Raw genomic sequence first — 19,060 nt, forward strand, 5'->3', positions numbered from 1 at the left:
GCACTGGTGCACTCAACTTTCTTCTTTACCACCTTATCCAACTGTGTTCAGGGAGCTATCTGGAATTAGGCCCCAAGATCCCCCTTTATACCAATGATCCTAATGGCCCTGCCATTTACTGTATACTTTCCTCTTGCATTTAGCCTCCCAAACTGCATTACCTCGATTTTCTCTGAATTAAAGTCCGTCTGCCATTTCTCCATCCAACTTTCCGATTGATCTACATCCTGCTGTGTCCTTAGACACCCTAACTCACTATCCTCAGCTGCACCAATTTTCACAGCATTAGCAAACCAACTTAGATTTTCATCCAAATCTTTTATAAAAATAACAAACCTTGTGGAACACCCCTGGTTACAGATCTCCAGTCAAAAAACACCATCGCCACCCACCCTCTGTCCTCTAACCCAATCCAATTTACCAACGCACCATGGATCAATCTCATGTGACTTAATCTACTGGAACCACCTACAATGAGGGAGCTTGTCAAATATTTCCGTAGAGTACATGCAGACAACATCCACTGCGCTGCCTTCAATCAGCCTCTTGACTTCAAAAAAAACAAAAAAAAACACAAGCCAGTTTGTGAGACATGACCTCTTCTGCAGGAAGCCACGTTGCATGTTATCCACATGAACTTTAGCAAGGCCTTTGACAAGGTTCCTCGTGGCAGGCTGATACAGAAGTCGAAGTGACCTTGGTTACACCATGAGTTGGGTACAGAACTGGCTTTGTCATAGAAGATGAAGAGTAGCTATAGATCTGAAACCAGTGCTTTTCTGTAGGAATCAGACCGCTGTCGTTAACATATTTATTATAAAAAATATTTGGAGGAGAACATAGGTGATCAAATTAGTAAATATGTGAATAACAGATCTGTGGAGCTGTGAGTAGTGAGGAGGAATGCTAGACGATACAGCAGGATATAGATTGACTGGAGGCTTGTATGGAAAAATGGCAGGTGGCATTTAATCCAGACAAATGTGAGGTGATACATTTTGGAAGGTCTAATGAAGGAGGGAAGTGCACAGTAAATGGTAGAATTCTGAGAAGCACAATCATAGAGCAGTATCTAGGTCTACAGGTTCACAGTTCCCTGAAAATGACAAGTCTAGTGGAGAAGATGGTCAGGGCAAAGTGTATAAAAACTGGTCATGTTGCAGCTCGCGAGAACTTCAGTGAGGCTACATCTGCAATGTTGTGTACAATTCTGCTCACCAAACCACCACAAGGATGATCAGCTTTGCAAAGGGTACAGAAACAGGTTACCAGGATGTCACCTTGTTTGGAGGATATTAGTTATGAGGAGATGTTGGATAAAATTGGTTTATTTTCTTTTGAACATCAGAGGCTGAGGGGCAACCCGGTAGAAATTTACAAAACTGGGAGAGACATGGATAGTTGGAGTCTAGAGTAGAAATGACAGTTTGTGTAGGGGACATAAGTTTAAAGTAATAGGGAAAAATGTAAAGGAAGTGTGAAAAGTAAGTTTTTACACACAGGACAGTATGTGCCTAGAATGCATTGCCAGAGGAAGTGGGATAAGCAGGTACAATCACAATGCTTAAAAGACATCTTGATGGATTTGTGAATTGGCAGGGAATAGAGAGATACAAACTGTGCAGGGGAAAGAAAGAGATTTCATGATTAGAAAATCATGCGTTAATGGAGGCTTGTGGGCTAAAGGGACTATTCCTGTTCTGTAGTGTTATTTGAGACCTCAGTTTTTCAAATACAGACTGGAATATTGGTAGAGTAAGAGGCAGCAAGGGTAAGTTTTCCTGGATTGTATGCACGATAAATTTCCGAAAACAGTGCATTCAGTTCAAAAAGAAAGAGCGCTCGTTTGGTCCTACTTCTTGGGAATGATGGGAGCCAAGTAGATCAAGTGTCAGTGTCAGACCATTCAGGAGACCATGATCACGTGTAGGAAGGTACAGAATAATGTCAGATAATAACCAGCATTAATTCAGAATGAGAAAACTCAATTGATGGAAAGTTGTCTTCAAGGGCAAGGTCAAAGCTGGACAGCAATGACTGGAGTGACAGGTTGATGGGACAAAGTATAAATAATAATAAGGGCTACTTTCAAAGAGAAGATGGCTCAAGTACACTCAAAAAGGAAAGGAAGTGCAAACATTCAGGGCTGCTTGTATGACAATTAGAATTTAAGATAAGATTTAAAAAAAACACTTATGATAGGTGTCAAGGAGAAAAGTCCAAATTGACAGTCACAAGGAATACAGAAGGTCCAGAAGTTGGGGCAAGCAGATGAAAAAGCACACAAGGAAGGGAGACAGTTAGGAGAAAAGGTTGGCAGCCAGTTGAGAGGCGCTGGTAACACACTGGCTGTAACAATGTAGGAGAGAAACATGCAGATTCTGGGCTCAGACACAGGGCAAAATTTAGGAGCCCCTTGGCCTTATCAGAAGCAGCAGAGGCAGTGGATCGATTGCCACCATGAGTGAGACAATGAAGCTCTTTGAGCTCCTCAGTTGTTGTTGTAGGTGAGGATGGAGGATACATGGGGGAGGGGGAAGAAATGTTCAATGAGAACAAACTTGTATTAGAGATATCATTAAAAAATAAACATACTGCAGGTCACACAGAAAGCTGATTTGGCTCTTATGCTAAATATAAAGACTGAGAACTGGAGTTATAAACCAGTGGAAACAGATTCCATTGAAATGGTTCAGTACTGACTGTGATTGAAAGCAAAATCCAAACATCCAATAGCTACCTACAAACTCACTTCTGTGTCAGCAAATGAGATAAATGAGTGAATCCCTTCCCACCCTCAGAGCAGACGAATGGCCTCTCTCCAGCGTGAACTCGCTGGCGTATATTGAGGCTAGTTGATCACCTGAACATATGTCTGCAAAAAACACACAAATAGTCTCTCAGCAGTGTGAACATATTGATGATTCATCAGTTGCCCAGAACATTTAAAGCACTTCCCACAGTTTGGACATTTAAAAGGTCTCTCGTCAGTGTGAGCAGCTTGTATGCCAGGACTGTGGTTCACCAAGTGAATCCCTCCCCACAATCAAGGCTTGCATTGTGCCAGTCCTGGTAATTAACTAAAACCGTGTCCACACACACAATACGTGTATGCTTTCTCCTTACATGTTCAAAATCTGATAATGTTCTGTTTACAATAAACTGAGGTGTCCATAAGACCCTGGGATTATGCCTGATGTCAGTTTCCCTTTGAGTACACTGTGAAATCAATTTAAAACAGAACAATGCAATGAAGAGAGAGTCCACACAAACACCAGGCTGCCTATGCAATCAGCTCGTAATGAATCTGGTAGTTTGATTAGATTAGACTCCCTACAGTGTGGAAACAGGCCCTTTGGCCCAACAAGCCCACACTGCCCCTTGAAGCATCGGACCCAGACCCATCCCCCTATCACCCACACACCCCTGAACACTCCGGGCAAATTAGCATGGCTAATCCACCAATCCACCTAGCCTGCACATCTTTGGACTGTGGGAGGAAACCGGAACACCTGGAGTAAACCCACACAGCCATGGGGAGAATGTGCAAACTCCGCTCAGACAGTTGCCCGAAGCTGGAATCGAACCCGGGTCCCTGGCACTGTGAGGCTGCAGTGCTAACTACTGAGCCACCGTGCCACCCCGTAGGATTAATGACACACTATTTAAAAAAAAGTGACCACAAAAGCCAGTGATTCACTAATGTCGATCAGGGAACAGAAGCTGCCACCTGGTCTGGACTTATACAAGACTCTGGCGTCTTTGTGAGTGGACAGACAAAGAATGTTGAGAAAGAGGTGAAATACAGGTATTGACTAAATCCACATCTCAATCAGGACTTTGACATCATGTCACAAACCCTTAATCTTCACTGTTGTGAATGTCCAGTGTGGAAGATCTATGGAACACCATCACGGTGAGGACCCCCTCCAAGTCACACATCATCCTGACTTGTTTGAATCCAGTGCAGGATGAACAGCAATTTCCTCCAATTAAACACTGAGACAGCTTCTACACTGACTGCAACCTTCTGTCTAGTAACTGTGTGAAGCTGAACCAGACTGTTCACAACTCTGATGAAATACTTCACACTAAGATGAGCTTTCTCCTGCATCATCACCAAACTAACTGTTTCTATCTCAGTAACATCACCTGACTCCATCCACATCTCAGCTCATCTGCTGCTGAAACCCTATCCATTCTTTGTTACTTCTAGATTTAACTACTCTAACACAGACCGGTCCCCCACATTCAACCTTCCTGTAATGTTGGAGTGATTCAAATCTCTGCTGTCTCATTTCGAGTGTTATTGGCCCAAAGTGCATCACAGGTGCTAAAAAGATACATCAACAGATCTGTTAAAAGACTATCCAATTTAGCATCGTGATAGTACCATACAGCATGATAAGTTTTTCTCAAAGTTAGAATGGGACCTACTTTCCACAGGACTATGCAGTGGTTACTCTCACGGATTGCTGTTCTGGATGAATGCTGAGGATGAGACAACATAGGTTTTCCCCTCCCTCTCTCGCACTGTTCTTCCTCATCCCTGTTGTACCATTTTGTTTCTATGTCTCCTGTACACTCAAACATGTCTGTGTAGCTCCTTGAAAAGATAACTTTAATAAAACTTCAAGTATATTCTTTTTTGCTTCATGCAGCAAGTCATATGTGTATTGTCTCCTCTTTTCTTGCACTCGCAAAATCCTGCTGAGAAGAAAATGCCAGTTGCTGAAGGAACATTCGCAACAGTGGGATTCAAACCCACATCAATGAAAAGACTGGAGTCTTAATTCAGCACCTTAGACTGTTCAGCCACAGTAACTGACAAGTCGTGGTCATCCTTATTGTCTTCAATGATGATGTCGCTGCACCAAATTTTAGTCATGGAGCAGGAGAGGCCTCGAGACTGCATTACCATTTCTTAAATCTCTAACAACCTCAACCTCAACACCATTTTTGCCTCAAATCCCTGCAGAGTCTCCAATTTCTCTCAGGTTACCTCTCAAGCTTTTCTCTTCTCAAGAAAAGAACTTCTTGCTGTTTAACAGAAAGTGTGAAAGAAACATAGGAGGTCTGGCAATGAGACAAGTGAAATCATGTTAGTTTCAAGATATTTGCACTATTTCTTTCTCTCCGCAGGAATGGCTTCACTAACATCCTACATAATTGTTAAAAATTGTAACAACTATGTAGCAATTAAAGCTAAAATTCGATCTTCTCTCTTAATCATTTGCAGCACCCGCAGAGGACTTTAGACCCATTTCTGTCCTTTTCCATACCCATCCTGAATCGAAAAGAGCGAAAATAACAGACCTGCTGAATTTATCCAGCACATTTTCTGGACATTTTGGGTTTCTAAATTAATTCCCTCAATGTGTCAAATGTCTTAAATGCTTGCTCACAAGGTCTTGGTATCTGCTATTTAAATAGTGCACTGTGAACACTTCAATCATCCATTTTATATGAAACAAGCACACAGTAACTGAACCGTCTTCACGCAAAAATACAAAAATGTATTTCCTTTCTCATCTTTTAAGCCCGTTTGGTTTTTTGTACCATTTAATATGAAGTCTTACAACTGCACCAGAAACCTCTGGTTAAAAAGATTCTGAAAATGTAGTCCGTAACATGAGAATTGGCAAAAGTTGTTGACACACAGAAGAAAGAAAATGTTGTGTGAGATTCAGCAAATAAAGGAACATTTCTTAGACTGTAGCTGAAAAAAATTGGTTTATTGAAACAGACTTTTTCACCATTCGACCGAGTGACTGGAGTTATACAGGGCACTTAAAGATGAGGGCAACAACATCACGAAATTAATTTTGAATGTTAAATCCTGGAGCAAGTACTGAAAATGGATTGCAATGTGAATGAGAAGAATACATTGGAACCTTGGGATTTTCTAAAGCAGTTACCTTTTACTTCCTTGGACTGCAGCGGCGTCAGTGAAAAACCCATTTGTCACCTTATAAAGCAGGATTTGAACATGGACTGTGGAAGGCCAAGTTAACTCAGTTGTTGGAACATACGCTGTTTAAGTGCAGAGTTGTGAGTATGAGCCCAACACTGGGCACCACCTGTTTATTTAGTATTTTCCCTTTGCAAATTCCCTTCCTCCAGCTATTCTTGATGACCCTTACATCCCATGAATCAGCTTAGCGAATCTCTTTTGCACCGCATTCAACGCCAGCATATCCTTTCTTAAATACGAGTAGCTAAACCAATATGGCTTCACCAACATCCAAGACAGTTGTTACAAGATGTCCTGATCCTCAAAACACTAACACCTCGCAGTTAAGGCCAAAATTCCATTTACTTTCTTCATAACTTCAGCATCAGTTTAGGACTTTAGACCCATCCTTGTCCTTTTTCACACAAATCCTGAATCGAATAGTTATAATAACTACCTGCAAAATGCTATCCCACTGAAACTTCAACCACTTGCTCAACTTTGTAACCTAAAGTCAAGTCCAGGACCTTCCCCTTCCTTGTTGGGACTTCTACTTAGTGGCTGAAAAAATGCTCTCCTGGATGTATTTTAAAAATTCTGATAAATCCTTCACATTATGACGACTCCATTAATGTTGAGGAAGTTGAAAGTCTCTGCTACCATAATCCTGCTACTTCTACACTTTCTCAAAATCTGTCTCCTTATTTATTTAAAGGGGTTTTCAAAAATGTCACCTGTCCTTATTGCTATATAGATTCCTGAAGCAAAATAACAATATTTCCTCCTCCTTTACCACCTCCACTGCCTTGCATGAAGGCCCTGTATCCTGGAATACTGAGCTGCTAACCATGTCCAAGTGACAGCAATGGCTTTATGACCCCACTAATTTGTATCCTCAAATCATCTGCCTTATTCATCTGACTCCAAGCATTAAATACCATTCACCCGTGGCAAACTCGCTTATATCTTAATTGCCCAATGACAATGCCTTCCAGACTCTCTTGTTTCTTCTCTTTTTGGCCATTATTATTTTTGAACATTCTCTGGATTTCAGCCCACTGCTAAACTTTTTACATGACCCCCAACAGTACTGGAAACCCATCCCCAGCTCCCACAAGGATGCAGTTCCCATTCCAGTTTAGGTGTAACCGCTGTGTGTAATTCTACTCTTCCTGCTGAAGGACGGATGTTGTAAAACTTCAAAAGGTTCAGAAAAGAATTGTAATGGTTATTATTGTAATAGTGTACCATTAGTACACTAAGTTTCAAGCATTTTGGGATGACTCGGTTCCCAGTTGCTCATATGAAATGTACTGACTGTCATTGAGTGAAAAATAAAAACCACAGGTTCCTCGCACTTGTTGGAGGTGAGGATAGAGGAGATAGGCTCTCCATCTCCCCTTTCAAAATAAATTAGTCTGCTTTTGAGATAAAGATCCAATGCACAGTAGTTTTAATAAAATTTATATCATTTTTTCTCCCAACAAGGTAACCAGACATGTGGTGTTTTCAAACATCATGAGAAACAAGCCCAGATAACATGACTTGAATACAGATAATACGAGCAACAAAAATTCCTACAGATTCTTGGGAACTCATTGGTGTTTAACCACAGTGGCTCAGCGGTTAGCACTGCTGCCTCACAGTGCCAGGGACCTGGATTTGATTCCACCCTTGGGCAACCGAGTGTGTGGTTGTTGGCATATTCTCCCTGTGGCTGCGTGGGTTTCCTCTAGGTGCTCTGGTTTCCTCCCACGTGCTGGTTAGTGGATTCGCCAAGCTAAATTGCCCAGAGTGTTCAGTGATGCGTACATTAGGTGGGCTACGGGGAGATGTGTCTGGGTGGGATGCTCTGAGGTTTTGTGTGGAATTCTTGGGCCGAAGGGCCTGTTTCCATACTGTAGGAATACTCCGAATTCTATGAAAACCCGTCCTAATGAACTAGGGAATCCCTTTTCACACACTGCGGGTGGATTGTCTTTACCCAGTGTGAATGTGTTGATCTACAGCAATAAAACGTTATCATTTTCAAAACCTACTCTACAGTTACGTATTTGTTATTGAGATTAATGCGAAAGGACTAATAAATTAAACGCCATTTATTTCAATGCCAGAGGCCTAACAGCTAAGGCAGAGGAACTCAGGGCAAGATTGGAAACATGAAACTGGGTTATCATTGCAATTACAGAGGCAAGGCTCAGAGGTGGACAGGGCTGCCAGCTTAATGTTCTAAGATATAGTTCCGATAGAAAGGATAGAAAGTCGAAGGGGGAGGGGGAAGCAAAGCAAGAGAGGAGGGAAAAGTGGCATTTTTGAGCAAGGATAACATTACGGCGTTACTTAGGCAGGATATATCTGAGAATACATCCAGGGAAGTTATTTGGGTGGAACTGAGAAATAAGAAAGGGATGATCACCTTATTGGGATTATACTATAGCCACCCCCATTAGTCAGCAGGAATCTGACAAATAATTTTGAAAGAAGTTATCTGGAAGAATAACAGGGTGGTGATGGAAGGGATTTTAACTTTCCAAACAGACTGGGAATTCCATGGTCTAAAAGGCTTGGATGGAGCGGAGTTTGCTGAGAGTGTAGAGGAAAATGTTCTGATTCAGTATGTGATGTACCGACTACAGAAGGTGCAAAACTTGACCTGCTGTTGGCAAATAAAGCAGGACAGGTGACTAGGGTATCAGCAGGGGAGGACTTTGGGGCCAGTGACCATAATTCTATTAGTTTTAAAATAGTGATGGAAAAGAGTAGACCGGATCTGAAAGTTAAAGCTCTATATTGGAGGAAGGCCAATTTTAATGGTATTACACAAGAGCTTTCAAAAGTTGATTGGGGCAGATGTTCGCAGGTAAAACAGAAAGTTAGAAAGTGGGAAGCCTTCAAAAAAAAAAGAGATAACGAGAGTTCAGGGACAGTATACTCCTGTTCGGGTGAAGGACAATGCTGGTAGGTATAGGGAATTCTGGATGACGAGAGAAATCAAGGTTTTGGTCAAGAAAAACGAGGAAGGACATGTCAGGTATAGACAGCAGAGATCGAGTGAATGCTTACAAGAGTATAATGACAATAGTATACTTAAGAGGGAAATTAGTAGGGCAAAAAGGGAACATGAGGTAACTTAGGCAAATAGTATTAAGGAAAATCCAGTGGGATTCTACAAATAGATTAAGAACAAAAAGGATAACGATGGAGAGACAGGGCCCCTTAAAAAGCAGCAATGCCTCCTATGTGTGGAATTGCAAGAAATGGGGAATATAATAAAACAAGTATTATGCATCAGTATTTACTACAGAAAAGGATATGGAAGATATGGACTGTGGGGAAATAAATAGCAACATCTTGAAAATTATCCATATTACAGAGGTAGTGATGCTTAAAACGTATAAAAGTGGATAAGTTCCTGGGACCTGATCAGGTGTATCCGAGAACTCGGAGGGAAGCTAGGCAAGTGATTGCTGGGCCCCTTGCTGAGATATTTGTATCATCGATAGTCACAGGTGAGGGACCAGAAGTTGGCTAATGTGGTGCCACTATTTAAGAAAGGTGGTAAGGAAAAGCCAGGGAACTATAGGCCAGTGAGCCTGATATTAGTGGTGGGAAAGTCGTTCTAGGAATCCTGAGGGATAGTACTTGAAATATTTGGAAAGGGAAGGACTGATTAGGGATAATCAACATGGCTGTGTGTGTGGGAAATCATGTCTCACTGACTTGATTTTTTTTGATGCAGGAACAAAGAGGATTGAGTAGCGCAAAGAGGTGGATGTGTTCTATATGGATGTCACTAAGGCGTTTGACAAGGTTCCTCATAGTAGACTGATTAGCAAGGTCAGATCACATGGAATACAGAGAGAACCAGTCATTTGGAAACAGATCTGACTTGAAGGTAGAAGACGGAGTGCTGGTGGAGGGTTGCTTTGTCGACTGGAGGCCTGTGACCAGTGGTGTGTCATTTATAAAGATGATTTGGATGTGAATGTAGGAGTTATAGTTACTAAGTACCAATCCTTGCAGCATACTGCAGGTCAAAGGCCTTTCCAAATGGCCAGCTCTCCCTGGATTCCATGTGATCTAACCTTGTTAATCAGTCGACCATGAGGAATATCGAAAACATCCACCGGTCTGCCATCAATCTTGTTTCTAACTTCTTCAAAAAAACTCAATCAAGTTAGTAAGGCATAATTTCCTATGGACAAAGCCATGTCAACTATTCCCCATTCAGTCCACGCTTTCCAAATATATGTAAATCCTATCCCTCAGAATTCCCTCCAACAACTTACCCACAACTGACGTCAGGCTCACTAAAAGTTTATTGTTCCCTGGTTTTATGTTACCACCTTTCTTAAACAATGGCACCAGATTAGCCAACCTCCAGTGTAACAGCTCACCTATGACTGTCAATGGTGCAAATATCTGAGCAAGGGGCCCAATCGCAAGCTTAGCTTCCCGCAAAGTTCGAGAATACACCTGAAGAGGTCCTGGGGATTTATCCACCTTTATGCTCTGTATGGCATCCAGCACCACCTCCTCTACAACATGGAGCTTTTCAAGATACACATTCATTTCTCGAAGTTCTTTAGCTTTTGTATCCTTTATCACAGTAAATACTGATGTAAAATACTTTTTTGTATCTCACCCATCTCGTGCATTCCCACACATAGGCGGTCTTACTGTGCTTTTAAGAAGCATAGTAGTGTCAAAATTGGCCTCATTTAAAACTTTGACTCTTCGACCAAAGTCTATCCTTTTCCATAATTATTTTAAAACTAATAGAGATATAATCATAGGCCCCAAAATATTGTCCCCCCTGCTGACCCCTCAGTCACCTGCCCTACCTTATTTCCCAAGAGAAGATCAAGTTTTGAGCAGGGACTAATGACACCAGTACAAACAGCCCAAAGATCAAAGTTCATTCCTTGATTTAAGGGCAAAATCCTTCAAATGTGGTTGTGGTGAACTTGCTGGTGTGTTAACAGTTGGGATGATTGAGTGAATCCCTTTCCACACATAGAACAAGTGAATGGTCTGTCCCCAGAGTGAACTCGCTGGTGTCTCAGCAGGTTGGTTGAGTGAGCAAATCCCTTCCCATACTCGGAACATGTGAACAGTCTCTCCCCACTGTGAACTCGTTGGTGTTTCAGCAGGTTGCTTGACTGAGTGAATCCCAGCCCACAATCAGAGCAAATGAACAGTTTCTCCCCAGTGTGACTGCGTTGGTGCATTTCCAGCTGGGATGGGTAAATAAATCCCTTCCCACAATCCCCACATTTCCACAGTCTCTCCCCAGTGTGACCGTGCTGGTGTTTGGGCATTTCAGATGAATCTTCACAGAATCTTCGACACACAGACAATACGCATTTCTCCCTGGTGTGAACAGTGCTTCTTCCTTTAATGTTCAAAATCCTGAGATAATTAGGTTACGACAAACAGATTGAGTGTCAGATCTGGATGTGGTTTTGTTTGATTTCTCTGAATGCAATCACAATTTCAAACTGAAGAAAAAAAAAGTAGAGAGAGAGAGAGAAACCAGAAGAACACACACAAAGATTGTCAAACTCAGAAATTAATCTGATCAATTGTGGATGCAACACTGAGGGGCACTGCTGGATTATCAGTAAAACTGAACTGGTTCATTAAATGTCCTTCAGGGAAGGGAAACAGTCAGCGTTTGCCCAAAACTACAAAAAGAGATAGAGTTTGGACAGACATGAAGGGCAGGCATTTTATTCATCTGAAAATGAATCCAATTCCTGTTTTCTCTCCATACCCTCTGATCCTTCTGAAGGACTAAGATGCAGAAAAATACCTGAAATCTGAAATAAAAACAGAAAATGATAGAGATACTCAGCAGATCTGGCAGCATCTGAAATGGTGATAGATGCAGGAACCATTGCAATCTTGAAGAAGTGTTGAGATGATCATCCACTGCACCAAAATACACGTTACACACCGAGTGCCAGAAAACGGGCCTAGCTTCAATAGGTGCTTGGTGGCCAGCACCGATACAATGGGGACATTGTTGAACACAATGTTACCCGAGTGTCTGACCCCATTTAGTTCCGTGTTTCTCTCCTATTCTCTTTTCGGAAACAGGCAGCAGCAAGTAGTGAAGAATGCAAATGATATTTCGGCCTTCATTGTGAGAGGATTCGAGTACAGGAAGAGGGATATCTTTCTATAAGGGCCTTGGTGAGACCACACCTGGAGTCGTGTGCACCTTTGTTCTCCTTTCCAGAGGAAGGATGGCCTGGCTACTGAATGATCGGAAAGAAGGTTCACCAGGCCAATTCCTGGGATCACAGGACTGATGTATGAAAAGAGATTTGATCTTGATTAATCCTTCTTTCTTTTAATCTTTCAGCCACCGACAACATCATGAACTAATTTCAAATCCCATTTGCTGATTTGAGTCTTTTACTGCTAAAGCTATACTTGGGTTCCCATTCCCCTGTCATACGAGTTTAAATCCTCACCAGTGGAACTAGCAAAAGCATCAACAAGAATATCTGTCCCAGCTCTGCCCAGGACAATTGTTCAAGCTTGTGCATGTCCCACCTTCCCCAGAAACAAACAAACAGTCTCAATGCCTCAGGAATCCAAACCTTTTAAGTTATAGCTCCAGCCATGCACTCATCTCATCTGTCCTCTTATGCTTTTACTAGCACGTGCATTGTAGCAGCTCACACTGTTACGGGATTAGATCACAAAAGGTCCTGTGGGGGGTATAAAAGAGTCCTGTTGAGAAGGAACATTAGGGAATTTACTTGGGTTTCTGTAAACAGACAGTTCAAAACACATAAGCATTTTAACAAGAGGCAGTTTTTAAAGGCCTGGTTCAGCCACAATCACAAGTTTGTTACTTAATAAAAAGTAGAAGCAAAAGTCTGATCCTACAGCATTCTGAACTGTTTAGGTAATTGTAACCAGAAATGCAAACAACCAATTAACGTGAAAGGGTTAGCTGAATTCCTAGAGCAAATGTTTGTCAGCAATAAAAGCAGCTCACTGTATCATTATGGAAGGAAAAGCAATAAATGGTGTAAACACAACCTCGAAAAGACCAACAACATAGGAAGGGGCAAAGGAAGATTATAAAGAGAGAAGTCAGGGCTGCAGAGAGATAAAACAATTGAAATGTAGATACGGATAATTTGAATAAATTCTTACATCCAAAGATCAAGGGAAGAGTGACAAAGATAGATTACAAAATCCGAAATGAAGATATGGTTAGTGCCTTAGTTATTTGTGAAATCTGAACAAATTTTGTTTCATGGCTTGGTAAAGCTCTAAAGTGACTGAATTTCACACTCAGTGGAACTGGAATAGATGCTTTTTATTAAAACAAGAAAGTAATAATGGAAAGCGCTTAGAGTAGAAAATGAAACTTCAGTTTAAAAATCATTTACAGAATGCAAATCGTTGGGATTGTAAACTGCAGCAGCAAGTCAGAAACACTGTTTGATCTTTTAAGCTGAAGTAAGAGAGGGATTTTTCCACAATTTGTCAACTGTATTACAAATTGTAGTCACTTTATATCAGAGTTGAGTTTAAAAGACTTAATCACAATTCCTAACAATCCACACTACAGTTAGTAGAGAATTTGGAAAAGTTCTTAGTGATAAGATACCATTTTGGTTTTTGGCAAAAAAATGTGGTGCAGCTGGCAAATGTCTGAGGAGGAATATAACTGTCAAAAGCATTGTAAGGTCCCAAAGACAGACGAAGTAGTTTTCGAGCTAACCTCAGGAGATTATAGAAGGGTTTAGGACTGAACATAGTGTTGTCCACGATTGTTTGAACATACGACATAGAACATTACAGCACAGTACAGGCCCTTCGGCCCTTGATGTTGTGCCGACCTGTCATACCGATCTCAAGCCCGTCTAACCTACACTATTCCATGTACGTCCATATGCTTGTCCAATGACACCCTAAATGTACCTAAAGTTGGCAAATCTACTACCGTTGCAGGCAAAGCGTTCCATTCCCTTACTACTCTCTGAGTAAAGAAACTACCTCTGGCATCTGTCCTATATCTTTCACCCCTCAATTTAAAGCTATGCCCCCTCGTACTCGCCGTCACCATCCTAGGAAAATGGTTTGCTTACTGGATTGGGTATATTGATTTGGGGTGTGTGGCTAACAATGACAACAATATTGCATGTAAATAACACCTAGCGAATGGAATAAAAATATCACAATCAGCCAGGGAAAGTTTGAGTGTCACTGTCCACTCTTCCAATCTGAGCTGTATTTAAGAGGGGAATTAGGCCTCATGTGAAAGCCAGGTTTGGAGTGGACTCTGGCCTCTCCCACACATGCGGTAACAGAGCTCTGAATAAAGGTCACTTGTACAACTGAACACAACACAAACTTCTCCCGACAACAATGTGGCACTGGGTGTAAGCTTGACAATACTACATTTGAGATCTCGTATTTTAGTGTATCTCTTAACTTCCTATCTTCAGCTTTCAGGTCCTCCTCCCTTGGTTTTCCTATGTCACTGGTACAATCGGATGTTCACCCTCCCACTCCAGAATGTCCTGAAGCTGCTCCGTGTCATCGCTAATCCTGGCACCAGGGAGGCAACATACCATCCTGGATTCATGTCTCTCTCTATCCCTTACTATTGAATCCCCTGTCTCTACAGTCATATTTATCGTTTCCCTCCCCTTCTATGCAGCGGAGTTACTCCGAGTGCCATGAACCCGACTGATGCTGCTTCCCGAGTGGCCACCCCAACATCCCCCACCTCTCTCCCCCACCCCCGACCCCCCAACTGAACAGTACCCAAAACAGTATATCTATTTGAGGGAGATGACTCCAGCACTTCCTTTCTGAGCCTTTTACTTGTCTGATAGTCACCCATTCCCTTGCTGTCTGTGTAATCTTCACCTGCTGCGTGACCAGTCTGTTGAGAATGCGACCACAACCTTCTCAGTTACCATGGATGCTCCATACTGACTGCACCCACAGCTCAAGCTCTGAAAAGCAGTTAACCAGTAGCTGCAGATGGACACACTTCCTGCACAAATAGCCAATAGGGACACTGGTAATGTCCCAGAGTTTAATGCGGAAAACTGTGAGGTGATTCACATTGGAAGGAGTAACAGGAATACAGAGTACTGGGCTAATGGTAAGATTCTTGATAGTGTGGATGAGCAAAGAGATCTCGGTGTCCATGTACATAGATCCCTGAAAGTTTCCACAAGTTGATAGGGTTGTTAAGAAGGTGTACAATGTGTTCGTTTTTACTGATAGAGGGATTGCGTTTCAGAACCATGAGGTCATATTGCAGCGGTACGAAACTCTGGTGCGGCCGCACTCGGAGTTCTGGTCACCGCATTGCACGAAGGATGTGCAAGCATTGGAATGGGTGCACAGGAGATTTACCAGAATGTTGCCTGGTATCGAGGGAAGGTCTTATGAGGAAAGGTTGAGGGACTTTAGGCTGTTTTCGTCAGAGAGAAGAAGGTTCAGAGGTGACCTAATAGAGACATACAAGATGATATGAGGATTAGATAGGGTGGACACTGAGGTCCTTTTTCCTCAGATGGAGCTGGCTAGCACGAGGGGATATAGCTTTAGATTGACGGGTCATAGATATCGGACAGATGTCAGAGGTAGGTTCTTTACTCAGGGTAATAAGGGCGTGCAATGCCCTGCCTGCAACAGTAGTAGACTCGCCAAGTTTAAGGGCATTTAAGTGGTCTTTGGATAAACATATGGATGATAATGGAATAGTGTGGGTTAAATGGGCTTCAGTGTGGTTTCACAGGTCGACACAACATCAAGAGCCTATGTTCTATTGTGCAAGAGGAGCACATCACAGGTGTGATGTCTTCTGTTTTGACTTCTCTCCAGATTAAGCCAGTTTCTGCCTTAAAAAGAATTTAATTAAGCTAGGTCCTCCCCCTTCATTTCAAACATTACTATTATAAACCTAAAGCCCCTAACTTTATTTAAGCTAATATATACTTTAAAAACTGTAAGAAAATTCTTTACAGTATCAAATATCAATTGGCTGTTTCCATTAGGACTGAGAGACTTTCTGAACTGCCCAAACTGAGACTGAGCATCACACTCAATCTTTCAGTTTCACTTTCTGTTTCACCCAACTCCAAAGCACTCTCATTTAGCCAAGCAGCACTCACAGTGCAGCCTTTTCATTTTCATTGTATGCTCACACCCACTCTGATCTCAGCCTCCCATACTGTTTCAATGCAGCTCAATGGAAGCTCAGGGAACAGCATCTTCACGTTAAATGCAGTAATTTATAAACCTCAGGAATCAACACAGACTTCAGCAGTTTCAGGATCAATGGAGTTGTCAGGAAATGGAAGATTCCACCTGGAGGGGTGCTGGAATTTGTGCCCATCAGGAATTTTAAAAGGAAGTTTGCAGGTATTCAAGAATGAAAAATGTATAGACTAAAATCATGAAGTGGGCGATTGGGACTAAATATGACAGTTCTTTCAAAGAGACGAGGTGTTGTTTGGACAAATCTACCCCTCTCAGGCCAATATCTCCTTTCTCAGCTGCAGGGTATAGAACTGAACACTTATCCCAGAGGTGATCAAACCAAAAATTTGAATATCCTGCTTTCAAGTTACAAACTTACCAGGAGTATTCTCCCATGCATAGAATGGTTAAACCTCTTTCCTTTCACTGTTAAGTGTCAATGATACTCAGATCCTGATCACTCCGCTTAATGGAGAACTTGCATTGGGATCCTGGTTTGCAAATTATTCTCAATAAATATCCTGTAAAGCAAATCCACAAGAGACAAATAACGGTCAGGCCTGGACAGAAATCCAGAAAACACAAGATTGTCTGGAAAAGGCAAACATTTCTCTTGGTTTCTGTTAGTTATGTATAAATCCTCCTCTTAAAAGCACCCTGCTCCCCCACACAGAAAGATGCAGAGGTAAAATACACCCATTATTACAGACTGAGGAAGTCAGACATTAATAAATTTGACGAGGGAGCACAAGGGGACTCAGAGCACTTTCAGTGATTTGATCCCAATCATATGAATACTGGGCAAACGGATATGCTTTAATAGATCATAATATTTAAAGCAGGACTTCCTACAGTGAGAGTGCAACAGGTAACATGAAGTTCTAAGCAAGGATTAGCGGATCCGAAACGTTATTTTTTTTCCTTTCACAGATGCTACCAAACCTACTGAGCTTTTCCAGCAACTTTGTTTTTGAACATGCAGTTCTGAACACGTTTTCGGCATTTCTCCTCCATTAAATATCTAACGGATAACTTGCAGCAATTTATACTGCCGGAAGCCAGTACTCCGCCAGCGTCAAAGGTCCTTCCCAGGAAATACACGCCGTGTCTCACAGTCTGGGAAAGAAGTCCAGAAAAACAAAAACAAAAACAAAAACAAACATTTCTCTTGTCTTAATCTCCCCTCCCAAGCAAGAAAGGCTGCGCTTGCGTTCCACTGCAGGTTGCCACCTATAAATATGGCGATCCGGCATGAGTCCCGAAGATCACTGCCCCTAATAAAGATGGTGGCAATTACCTCTGCCTATCGCAGCCTCAGGTCCGTGGCAGTTTTTCCGTTTGCTGCAAAACACGGGACCGGCATGTTAAAATTTGTTTTCTGACATGCATCAACGGCTAATAAAGCCTCTCAGTCAATACCGAAAGTATTTCCCTCCCGTTTTTTTGCAGCTTTCCTTTTTATCCCGTGTACTGTACCTTCCGAAAGCAGCTAACCCTCATTCGCAGAGATATTGCGCCCGCGGACAGAGGCGATCACATGATTTTCACACAGACAAACATCTCACTCGCTCTGATTGGCTGGAGGGTAGGCCGCTTCCATTGGCCCCGCCCCGTGCTCCGATTGAACCAAAGCTGACATCGCTCACAGAGAGACAGCAATAGCTGCAGGTGTTGGAGTCACAGATGACACAGTGTGGAGCTGGAGGAACACAGCGAGCCAGGCACCATCAGAGGAGCAGGAAAGTTGATGGTTCAGGACCCTTCTTCAGAAATGGGGGAGGGGACGGGAACTGAAACATAAACAGAGTGGGGGCTGGGGAAGGTAGGTGATAGGTGAGTGCAGGTCGTCAGTGGTGAAGATTTTTCCTGCTGTTCATTAGCTCTGTGAGTGATGGTGAGGGTTCATCCCGAGATGGGGAAAAAAAGGGCCACTCCTGATTCTCCTAATGTACGGCAAAACAGCTTGTATTTTATGGAAACTTTTACTCTGTCATTTTCCTCGATGTTTTGGCTGTTTCAGAGACTTGGATAGAGCAGGGTCAGGAATGGATGTTGCAAGTTCCAGGGTTTAGATCTTTCATTAAGGTCAGGGAAGATGGTAAAAGAGGGTGAGGTGTGGCTTTGTTAGCCAAGGACAGTACAACGGTGGCTGAAAGAACTTTTGATGAGGTGGTATGGGCTGAGAGCAGAAACAGGAGAGGAGAGGTCGCACTGCTGGGAGTTTTTTATAGGCCCCTGCAAAGTTCCAGGGATGTGGAAGAGTGGATTGGCAAAATGATTCTGGGCAGGAGTGAAAAGAACAGGGTGGTCATTATGGCAGCTATTAACTTCCCTAACATTGAATGGAAATGCTATAACTCTAGTATGTCGGATGCATCAGTTTTTGTCCAATGTGTGCAGGAGGGTTTCCTGACTCGGTATGTCGAAGGGCCGACGAGAGGGGAGGCCACACTGGATCTGGTACTTGGTAATGAACCAGGCCAGGTGTTTGATTTAGTGGTAGGTGAGCACTTTGGACAGAGTGACCATAATTTGGTTATGTTTACTGTAGCAATGGAAAGGGTTAGGAATATGCCACAGGGCAAGAGTTATAGATGGGGGAAGGGCAATTATAATGTGATTAGGCAAGATTTAGGAGGCATAGAATGGGTTAGCAAAATGCAAGGGATGGGGACAATCAAAATGTGGAGCTGGTTTATGGAACAGATATTGCTGTCCTTAATAAGTATGTCCCTGTCAGGCAGGGAGGGAGCGATAAGGTAAGGGAACTGTGGTTTACAAAAGAAATTGTATCTCTTGTTAAGCAGAAGAGGGAGGCATATGTGACGATGAGACAAGATGATTCAGATGAGGCGA

General features: G+C 42.4%; 1 long non-coding RNA gene across 4 annotated transcripts; it reads right to left on the reverse strand.

Annotated features, from left to right (window-relative positions):
* Positions 1-5,718: 5,718 nt before the first annotated feature.
* LOC132209443 (uncharacterized) lies at positions 5,719-17,786 on the reverse strand. Of its 4 annotated transcripts, none has more exons than XR_009445532.1 (4): positions 17,681-17,786; positions 17,151-17,545; positions 16,584-16,725; positions 5,719-12,675 (listed from the first exon to the last, which is right to left on the reverse strand). It is a non-coding gene; the product is annotated as an uncharacterized LOC132209443 (long non-coding RNA). The 4 variants fall into 4 exon arrangements; XR_009445533.1 differs by having other exon boundaries at positions 17,502-17,545; positions 17,681-17,749; XR_009445530.1 differs by having other exon boundaries at positions 16,584-17,545.
* Positions 17,787-19,060: the final 1,274 nt, after the last annotated feature.

The sequence above is a fragment of the Stegostoma tigrinum genome, unplaced genomic scaffold (genome assembly GCF_030684315.1).
Source record: "Stegostoma tigrinum isolate sSteTig4 unplaced genomic scaffold, sSteTig4.hap1 scaffold_94, whole genome shotgun sequence".
NCBI lineage: Eukaryota > Metazoa > Chordata > Chondrichthyes > Orectolobiformes > Stegostomatidae > Stegostoma > Stegostoma tigrinum.